At 36.3% G+C, this 9,119-nt stretch overlaps 1 long non-coding RNA gene across 2 annotated transcripts; it reads right to left on the minus strand.

Annotated features, from left to right (window-relative positions):
• Positions 1-1,377: 1,377 nt before the first annotated feature.
• LOC131219347 (uncharacterized) lies at positions 1,378-4,491 on the minus strand. Of its 2 annotated transcripts, XR_009158118.1 has the most exons (5): positions 3,873-4,491; positions 3,665-3,735; positions 2,630-2,992; positions 2,393-2,436; positions 1,378-1,460 (listed from the first exon to the last, which is right to left on the minus strand). It is a non-coding gene; the product is annotated as an uncharacterized LOC131219347 (long non-coding RNA). The 2 variants fall into 2 exon arrangements; XR_009158117.1 differs by lacking the exon at positions 1,378-1,460 and having other exon boundaries at positions 2,097-2,436.
• Between the last annotated feature and the right edge of the window lie 4,628 nt (positions 4,492-9,119).

Here is a 9,119-nt window from a genome sequence, read left to right on the forward strand (position 1 = left end):
AATAGAGAAAATCTTTCTTATCAAAAAGTTGAAAGAAAAAGAAAAGGTGACCCACATGCATCCTAGTTTTTTTTTTTTTTTTTGACACCAGTCTAAGCAGCTAACATACCTTGGTAATGTCAATGATCTCCTTGTTGCCAATGATTGCCATTGTTTCCAAGGGACTCGTTTCTTCTGTCGATCTTTGGTGAGCTGTGTAGCAGTAAAAGGCGTCAGCGCCAGTATTTCGGAATCCTTCAGCAGGTTCAGGGTTCACCACCTGCGAGCGGAGGTTCTCTGTTTTGTCTACCAGAAGCTCAATCTTCTCACCACGGTCCAGAAACTGCACAAAGGGAGATTACAATGGGTTTATGTTGTTCTGCACATCACAAGATTTAAATAATTTGGGGGCTTCAAAAGACAGGGCTGCATGGAGGACACTAATCTTGGCATTTGGGTGGCCCAAGGAAAAAGATTTTCCTAATTGCACAAAAAATAAATCCAATATATTCAAGTCAATGCCATCCATGCTTAAATTCTTAGTCACAAACTCATTTAATTCTTGATTGTAGTATCAATATATTTAAATCATAATTTTAAAACTAACTGCCTGTCTTTATCTGAAATATAAGACTGTTGATCTGAAAAAATGAATGGATGGTGTGGATGAAACACACACATCATGGTGGGGCCCACCTGTTAAGGGTTGAGTTTTGCACAATTTCCGAGGTGAAATGAACCTTAAAACAAACAGCAGACACTTGCCATAATTACTAATTTACCACCGTTTTGCATGCATTTACAGCTAACAAAATAGGCCCTGAATGATAAAGATTCATTTGGCTCATGGCCATCTACAATTGGAGAAAATAGTTTGTGATTTTGTAAAGCAACTTCCTACTCTTAGCAGAATTTCCAAATATCATGAAATGAGGCTCTTTTGCGTTTGTATTGGAAAGAAAGAGCTCTCTCATGCCCACATATCTTTTTATGGTTTTGGAAATTTACCAAAGGCATGTTTGGCTGGCCTTAAAAATGAGTTAATCTCATTTTAGTTAATTGTAATTTTGTATTAGAGATCATATTTCTTTTTGTAAAGATTAAAAATAATTTTGATAGTGAACTGTTGTGATCTCTAATACAAAATTATGAGTTAACTAAAATGAGTTGAACTTGCATTTAGCCGTCTACCAAATGGATTACCAAACAGGTTCTAAAGGGTCCGTTTGGGTCTGGGATCCCACAAAATCAGAATTCAGTCTAATCCAGATTTTGGTGGGCACGTGCCCTCTGTATCAAATTCACCACTGTAAAATATTGCTTTTTCTTAATGCCTAATTGCAACAACTCGCAGTTTTCATGGAACTGAAAAGTGATAGGAGTGTGGAAGTTCAATCACCTCAAGAGGCAGTGCATCTGCTGCCAAAGCACGATCATCAACAACGAGGGGATTCAGACCATCTGAAGAAGTTCATGAATACCTGCCAAAAGTGGCTGCCAGCGTCTCAGAATGGCAACAAATGGAGGTAAAATAGTCACTCTTTTGCTGATGGATGAGCCACAATGCAGAATTCACCATAAATAATCGATTTCCCAATTAACAAGGACTTCAAATTGGAGCTGATATCTACAAATGCATCAAATAGATACCTTCTGGAGGGCAATGGGAATTGCTGGGCCTTTTCCTTTTACAAAGCCCACAACTGATAGTTGCCACAAGCTAACATAGCAGTGTACTTGACCACTTGTCCTCCCTGAAACATGAAGTGAAGAGAGATCACATACAGTAGAGAAATGAATTTTATTCCTATGAAAGAACCCAAATAAAAGAGAAAGGAGCATCACCTCTGTAACTTTGCAAGTCCGATTTACATTGATTAGTTTCATATCAAAACCCTGCCATTATTCCAGAAAAAAAATTAGAAGTTCCCTAGAAGAATGAAGTACACAAAAGGTTGGTGCAACAAATGAATGACTTGCAGCTTAGATAAAAGGTTTCACAAAGAATTATAGAGAAAAATTCTGAAGCAAAGCTTGTAAGCATAGGTGAAAAAGAATCATATCAACTAAAATACAATGCAATTAAAGATGAAATAAATGGCTATAGCAATCATCCATCATAGGAAGCATGAAGAGATAATAGGAAAGCGATTTTTGCTAGAGGGCTTACACAGATGTCTATGTTGACAGTGGACTGTTGGCAAGTTAATCTTAAACAATCCACCGTCACAAGAAGCATTTCAAGGAAAGGATTTTCTCAATAGAGTTTAAAGAATTAAACATTCAACATATAAATCCATGTTTCTAAAGTTACTTAATCAAGTCTACGTTTACAAGATGATAAGAGAACAAATCAAACAAATTTACAATTCAATCAACACAAAAGAATGAACTTCAAACCCATTTGAACCACCTCAAGTTGCTTGCGAACATGCAAAAGCATAACATCATCTCTGCCTGCAAACGCCCAACACATTCAGGCACAAGCATGAAGAATGTAAGTATATAGAATGTAGCCAGCAACATGAGTTGATAATGAATACAGGTGGTCCTTCCCATCTTTACTACTTGGAACCGAACTTCTAAAAACCAAAAAAAAAAAGAAAAGAAAAGAAAAGGAAACACAAAATATTGATATAAGATACTCCACCTTAATCAACTCTGCGATCATAACAATTTTATTTATAGCTCTTCCCATCACCTTGATCAAGACAATTTCATCTAAGCCCTTTTCCCATGCAAATAGTAAATACAATGTTATTAGCAGGAGTCAACCAAAGCTCCATTGCCAGAAGAAAGAGATGTATCAGTGGTGCTAACTGATGGCTGAGATGAGTTAAGAGCAGAATTGAGACACAAGTACCAGAACATTAGATGAGACACATTCAGTTGACAAAGCAGTTTTGGCAACAATTGATTGAAAATTTCAGTTGTCCAAGGTTCATCTACAGGGGGGGCATAATTTTTAGGAAGAAAGTGGTTGTCCACATTCATTATATTTACAGCCAGCCAACTGCCCAATAACACAATCACCCAATTTATTCGATAGTAAAATTCATTAATTACTAATGGGATCCCCAGTCAAACAGAATTACCCAAATAACATCACCACACTAACAAGCAAGCTTGATTCAATATGAAGAAACAATAAAGTCAAAAAACAACATGACAATATAAGAAAATGAATTTTTATATGATACTCTTTCAAAGAAAAATAAAGCAGTTGCCATTCCACCTTGACAGCATCCCATTCGTACCATTGCATAGAAGGACACCCGGTTTAAAGGTACAATTGATGGATACATGCAGCAAACAACTAGAAGAAACTGGAACCTACTTTCCATTGCATATTCTTTAATTGAGGGCATAAGAGAATAGAAATTGAATATAGAATTGTATGCAAACGAATGAGAAACAATCCACAAAATAGTGGCTTATCATTTAAACTATATGAAAAAAAAAGAGCATGACACAGTAATTCTTAAATGATAATTCATGTCAATTGCATATTCCAGTCTATGACTATTATGAGTTACATATAGTGCATATGTTCTAGCATATTCACCTTCTCTCTAACTCCAATATTCTTTTTTTAAGCAACAGGCCGAACATAAATACATGGCCCAAAACAATGATCAAACAACAAAAGGAAAAAAGAATAAGGAGAAAAAAGGAAGGTCAGCACCTCCAAAAGCAACACACTAGGACCTCAGAAAGCAAGCAACTCCCAGTCAAGCCCTAGAACTCCACCGACCCCTTGACAGGTAGTGAATTAATCAATTGATAGAAGTTTGTCAAAGAAATACATGACAAATGTAACTATTATAGTTCAAACAAAAGTCATTCTTGCATAATACTGAAAGTCTAGGAGGAAGAAAGTATCTACAGCATACCATGTCAGACACATAGCAGAAACTTCGGGTTTACGTTCCTAGAGCTTGAACTGTCGAGGGCTCACCCCTGCATAAAATTGGAATTGAAGAAACAATAGAAACCCAATTCCACAAATAGCTTTTGATTGGGTTTATATCAATGAGCCTGCAAAAGTTTCTTTATGTACTCAAGAGTCCTTGGAAATAAAGGAAACAAGAGAAACACAACTCCAAATAGCTTTTGATTGAGTTCTTCCATACCAAAATCTGCACAACTTTTTTTCTTGATTTTTTTTTTTTTTTTTCTATATAAATCAAAGACTAGAGAAAATTTGTAGTAACCTTCAAATTCAATGTTAGAGAAAAATTACCATCCAAGCAAGGCAATGATAGGAACCATAACCATCTTTTACAGTAAGGCATATGCATGTAGGCCATTAAATGTTAAAAGATATCACAGACAATCTCTTACCTAAGTAACATTTAGAAGAAAAAAAATGAGGAAAACAGGGGTGAAAATCAAAGAAGATGAGCTTGAATGAGGCATTCTAATTGCACATGGATTATGATCATACCTATTACATGCAAGTTCCATGGGAACATTTTGTAGAATACAAAGATCTGGTCCAATTTGTCCAGCAGGCCCCGCAATGAAGTGGTCATAACCCCAGGATTATCCTATTACATGCAACTTTTCTTTTGAGATTTTCCAAATATGGAAATAGCTTCGACGTGTTAGATCCACTATACAGTGAAAATATTGCATCTAACCGTTTTATGGTATCCATTGCAGAAGCACAATCATTGAATGAGAGCTGAATGGATGCTAGCTTCACCAACTCATTTCCAATGATGATGTGGCTGGCATGGTATAGCTTTTCAAGGATCTATGAACATGACAAAAAAAATGAAAATCAATTCAGACTTTCTTCAGCAGATATTACAGAGCACCGAAAGTTCAAGAGAATTACCAAACTAAGAGAAAGTAAGAAAAGAGAGAAGTTCAAAGAAGATGACTCTGTTTCCCTTTGGAATTAAGTGTTTTTGTATAAACGATTCATTGGAAAACATTATTATCTGTCACAAGTATTTAAATATTTGAGTGTGAATGAGTATTTTTCAAGGAATGAAAGAATCTTAGCATCTACGTGTATCATGATAAACTACTCGAAAGAACTAATAGATAGCCATCAAAAGGTGGGCTAGTCCTATACTTGAAGATTTATTTACTTAAACCAAGTAGTAACCACCTGTGTGAATGTTGGTTGGGATCACTTGAGAGATCATTGGATATCCCCAGATTTTGCTGGAACAAATTATCGTTGCTGCTTTGGTTTTGAAACAAGGCACCATGTTGCTGACTAGACAAGGTAGCAAGTTCAGTTGATATCCTGCATTTATTAAATGGACATGTTTAAATCACTGCATTTAGATTGAAGAGGAAACCAGTGACAAAATCATATATCAGACAATGTCACCTTGAATGACATATGCTTATAAAATAAAATGACTATACTACAACAAAACTAAAAGGAAGGCAACACGTAGATAAATCATTTAAGAGATTCTGGCATAATGGGACAACGATTCAAAGGCGGAGGTCCGCACATTTATCCATGTGGTTCCAGAACCAGTGTACCTAGATGTTCCAATTTCCCATAAAATCAGCATAACACTCTTTGAAGCTTCAGAATATGCAAAAATGAAATGCTTATAGTGATTCTATCATCAAGATAAATGTCGACATCTGATAGCTAAGTGAACAAGAGTGCAAGTCTAACAAAAGCACTGACAGATGAAATTTAACAAATTACACATGAAGAAGAAGAAAAGCATCATCAAAAAGATATATGAGAAGACAACATGTATAGCAACTCTTTGTCATCAAATTTGTTTCAATGTGTTGATGGTGAGTATCAAGTTGTGTTTCCTATAGTTAACACAAAAATCCCAAATTTGGAAAATCCTAGTCACTGAATCTTCAGTCTTTCCTTTTATAGTTAACATCTCATGAATATAGCTAAAATTAAAGTAAATTGTACAAGGACAGCTGAAACTCCTTTTATAATTGTAAATGCTACAAGTGCAGTTCCTTTCTAGATGAAGAGTGACCAGACTAGGAGCAAAATAAACATGGAGAAACAGTTTGTTTTAAGCCTCTACTCTAAACTATTGGTTTCACTTTAATTAAGCATAATACATCCAAACGCAAATACACTAATCACAAATCAAATAGGTATTAGTATGTGAAAACATTAATAAATAATGGTTGCAAAGAAAGACACCAAAATCCCTGTCAAATCAATGGCACTTACATAAAGAAATTTCCTCAGATACCATGAGTAAAAATTACTTGGCTATATAATTTTGACAGACAAAAGCCACGGTTCCTGATCTTTATACTTACTCTTTGCTTTCCCAGAATTGGGGTAGTTCGCTCTAAAGCATTCTACAACCCTACAATGGGTGTTCTAGAAGAGATGAAAAAGCATAAACAAATTTCCTCAGATACCATGAGTAAAAATTACATGGCTATATAATTTCGACAGACAAACGCCACAGTTCCTGATCTTTATACTTACTCTTTGCTTTCCCAGAATAGGGGTAGTTCGCTCTAAAGCATTCTACCATTGATAGCAGTTCCTATTAAGGTTTCTAACGATGGGTGTTCTAGAAGAGATGAAAAAGCAACTGATGCATTATTAAACCCACTTACCAGTATAAAACAAATTTTAAGAAAAACTTGTAGAAATTGTAGAAAAACTTGCTGTTTCTCTGTTTTTTTTATCATTCACTTTTAAACACGAGTTGTATCTGCAGTCAGATGGTTAGCATTGTTTGATCTGATCAATGTAGTGCCTCACTACCACGATTTATGAATTATTCATAGTATGAAAATGCATGGAATTCAAATTTATTTGCATGTAGAGTCAAAACATAAAGAAATTTCCTCAGATACCATGAGTAAAAATTACATGGCTATATAATTTCGACAGACAAAAGCCACAGTTCCTGATCTTTATACTTACTCTTTGCTTTCCCAGAATAGGGGTAGTTCGCTCTAAAGTATTCTACAACCCTACAAAAAAAGGCATGAAATTTTAGATTCATGTATTTATATCATTTCTTAGCAAAGTAATTGGCATTCCCAAAAATACAAAATGCAACTTAGAAGGATGTGTAAGCTCTCCGATCTTTTTATGTATATGGAAAGCTAGCCACCAAATTACTGTTGGTGAAAAGAGAGGAACGTCCATTAAAGAATAAGATAAAGGACCTAATACTCCGTGAAAAGGAAAGTATATACCAAAACCTATCTCTACTAGATACACTGACTAGTCCATCGTCAAAGGGCCACCAGGGAATATTGTAGTTAACACCAAAACCTCCAAATCGGCAGTCAAAACACTAAAAATCAAGAAAACATGAATAAATAATCATCAAATCCTCCAAATCGGCCATCAAAACCCTATAAATAAACAAAATATGAACAAATAAACATCAAATCTACCAAATCAGCTATCCAAACCACCTGAAATTCCCAATTTCAAAAATCCTCAAGATCCCCAAAATTCTAAAATCCCCAAATCCCTAATTTGTAATATCAGAAAATCCCCAATTACGGAATCGACACTATAAATCCCTAATTAGGGATTTAAAACTCAAAAATTCCCAATACACAAATCATTGCACAATGTTACTTGAAGGATTAAAAAATGCCAAAAATGCCCAAATTGATATGAGAGAGAGAGAGAGAGAGAGACCTGATGTTGTAGCAGAATGCTCCTTGATGTGTGGTAGATCGAGCGGAGAGAGAGATACATGATGTTGTAGCAGAGTGGCGAGGAGAGAGAGAGAGAGAGAGAGAGAGAGAGAGAGAGAGAGAGAGAGAGAGAGAGAGTACGAGGGTTAGGGCATTTTCAGCGCACCAAATGGGAGAAAATGGATTCTGTGGACTGGGGTAGGTAGATATTACTGAGAGAGAGAGAGAGAGAGAGAGAGAGAGAGACTTGATGTTGCAACAGAATGCTCCTTGATGTGCGGTAGATCAAGCGGAGAGAGAGATACCTGATATTGCAGCAGAGGGCCGAGGAGACAGAGAGAGAGAGAGAGAGAGAGAGAGAGAGAGAGAGAGAGAGAGAGAGAGAGAGGGTCGTGGATCAGCCTAGCTGGACCCTGCCGGCAGTCGTTAAAACTGGCTGCCGGCAAAGGGTTGGCACATCGGTCGGCTAAGGGCCGTTTTCTTGTAGTGATAGTAATATAATTTAATATTCTGTTCTTTTCTCTTCAAAGTAGGACTACGTACTAATTGTTTTACCTTAACAATTAGTAGCTATCAATCTGATGGCTAGGATTTCTTGGTCAATGCTATCAACTGACCACATGATTGGAAATAGTGTATATGGCAACTGTCATCCTCCGAAATATTTTTCCTGATATGACCCACATGAATCATGAATAGACCTGCTGTTTAGTCCCATGCCTAAATTTTAGCGTGAGATGTAATGATATTGTAGACATCTATACCACTTAATTTCTTTAGTGTGGCGTACCTGAACTGTAAGTCAAACTTTATTTTGTATCCCTCCCATGGAAATTTTTAATGATGGGCTTTTAATTACTATTGTTTCCTGTGGTGTGATCCACCTAAGGTTTGGATGCACCTCATCTTTGAGTTCCTGCACGAAAATGATTAGGCAAAATAAATGGACGGCTTGGATAAAGCACAAACAATATAGGGTCTATAAAATACCGATCAATGCTTTATATCATCCACTTAGTGTGAGATTATACCAATCATCAGTTTTAAGTCCTTTACCTCAGTGGTAGACTCCGAGGAGTTTCAGCAAGAGGTCTTTGGTTCGAGACCCATAGGTGGGGAAATCCCACTATGGCGTGCGTGGGTGGGGTGTGTCGGATGCATGTGTTAAAATAAAAATAATAAATAATAAAAAAATTAAAAAAAGAAGAAGAAGAAGAAGAAAGATGATACCAATAAAAGAGTTATGATTATTTTATTAAAAAGAATATGATGCATATTCCATGGTGTGACCCCTCTCACCAGTGCACTACAAAAAGTACAGTACGAACAACTTTTTTTTTTTTCCTGAGTTGGCTTGTTAGTACACACCCATGTCAGAACGCACACTCCATGTTAGCCAATCGATACCAAGACCTCAAGTGTTCAAACGAGCTATCTCCACTCAATCTGCCAGTTGAGCTATGGATATGGGTGTTAGTACGAACAACCTTATGGATGGCATGAAC

This window comes from Magnolia sinica, chromosome 11 (assembly GCF_029962835.1).
Source record: "Magnolia sinica isolate HGM2019 chromosome 11, MsV1, whole genome shotgun sequence".
In the NCBI taxonomy this organism is placed as follows: domain Eukaryota; kingdom Viridiplantae; phylum Streptophyta; class Magnoliopsida; order Magnoliales; family Magnoliaceae; genus Magnolia; species Magnolia sinica.